The following is a 2,228-nucleotide window of genomic DNA, read 5'->3' as shown; positions in this document are numbered from 1 at the left end:
TGGGAGCTTAAAGGCGCCATATGTAAGAATGTGGCCAAAAACGGTTACTACATTCAAATTCAAAATACCGAGATCGTTTTCTGACGTAACTGGCAACCCGTGGACGCTCGGCAGCTGAGACTCTACTGACTGCAATGATTGGTAGACGGCGGTAGGTGGCGCCACATGCCAAAACATGATTTCAAAACATAAACATGATTTGCAGTCTGCAAAATATTTTTTTTAATGCAAATATTTTGTCTGTACTGTTGTTGTTGGTGAGTTCAGTTTGTTATATGAACAATATTCCTGAGTCTCTGTGACATATTAGGAGGATTTTATGATTTATTACATAATGCACCTTTAAGCTATGACTGAGCTGAGTGTATAACATGTAGGAGGACAGATATGTGAGCAACAGAACAGGCCGAGGATAGATTTTATTATTTGTCTGACCAGAGAGGACAAGGTGAGACAAATGATGACTATAAAGGGTTAAAAAAGTAAGAGCAGAGATTGTTCAGAGTACGAGGTGGAAGTCGTCGTGACGGGGAAACAAAGGCAGGAGCAGTGAAGTCATAACTGATAAGACTCACACAGGAAGTGAGTGCAGATGAAAAAAAAAAACTCACCTGTCATTCATCACTGAGGGTAACACGTGTGTGTGTGGTGTTTGACACTTGACTCCACCTCAGAGTGATGAAAACACTGTTTACTCTCTGTTTTCGTTCACTTCCTCAAAGGCAGAGGAAGTGTGTGCAGATGAATGAGTGACATAAAAGTGTTGTCATTCATTTTATTTTCTTGTGTCTTTTTTTTTTACTTCCTGTTTTATTTTGTGTCTGTGTTTCAGTTCAGTGTCACTTCCTGAATCCTGGTCTATTATCATCATCATCATCACCTGTGTAATCACACACCTGCGTCTGTTCATCTCCTCAGTTTCTCTGTTTTCTGAACTCTTTCCTGTCGTTTTCCTTCATCTTCTCCATGTTTTCCATCACCGTCTTTCTTCATATAATTAGATGTTCCTGTGAACCTGCTCTGATGCTGTGAACCTGCTCTTTGATCGTCTCTGCTGCAGTTACAGGTATTTTCTTTCTCTTTGTTTGTTCCTATAATTCATCTGTTTTATCAGATCTTTAAGTCATAAAGATAAAGACAATCATTAAACCTCAGTCATATTATTGGTGCTTCTTTTCAAACAGAAATGCACTGATGACAAATGACATTATGTTTACTCGTGTTACTGTAATTGAATGGGTTTTTGTTTACTTCTTACTTTTTAATCTATGTAATTTTAAAGTAAATTTGTGATTTTACTTAATTATTGTTAAGTAGTTTACTTTACTACGTTTTAAATTTAAAAAAAATGTTGGCCTGAATGTAAAAATGTTTTAATAATAATAATTCACGCATTAGACACTTTGGCAGTGAATGATGAGGACATGTTGAGGACAGTTGAATGATGAGGACATAGTGAGGACAGTTGAATGATGAGGACATAGTGAGGACAGTTGAATGATGAGGACATAGTGAGGACAGGTGAATGACGATGAGGACATGTGAATGATGAGGACATGTTGAGGACAGTTGAATGATGAGGACATAGTGAGGACAGTTGAATGATGAGGACATAGTGAGGACAGGTGAATGACGATGAGGACATGTGAATGATGAGGACAGGTGAAGGATGAGGACAGGTGAATGATGAGGACATAGTGAGGACAGTTGAATGATGAGGACAGGTGAATGAAGAGGACATGTTGAGGACAGGTGAATGATGAGGACATGATGAGAACAGGTGAATGATGAGGACATGTGAATAAATAGGACATGATGAGGACGTGAATGAAGAGGACATGATGAGGACAGGTGAATGAAGAGGACATAGTGAGGACAGTTGAATGATGAGGACATAGTGAGGACAGTTGAATGATGAGGACATAGTGAGGACAGGTGAATGACGATGAGGACATGTGAATGATGAGGACAGGTGAAGGATGAGGACAGGTGAATGATGAGGACAGTTGAATGATGAGGACAGGTGAATGAAGAGGACATGTTGAGGACAGGTGAATGATGAGGACATGATGAGAACAGGTGAATGATGAGGACATGTGAATAAATAGGACATGATGAGGACGTGAATGAAGAGGACATGATGAGGACAGGTGAATGAAGAGGACATAGTGAGGACAGTTGAATGATGAGGACATAGTGAGGACAGTTGAATGATGAGGACATAGTGA

Source organism: Microchirus variegatus (assembly GCF_963457635.1).
Source record: "Microchirus variegatus genome assembly, chromosome: 13".
Classification (NCBI taxonomy): domain Eukaryota; kingdom Metazoa; phylum Chordata; class Actinopteri; order Pleuronectiformes; family Soleidae; genus Microchirus; species Microchirus variegatus.
Note: the sequence above shows the minus strand (reverse complement) of the source record.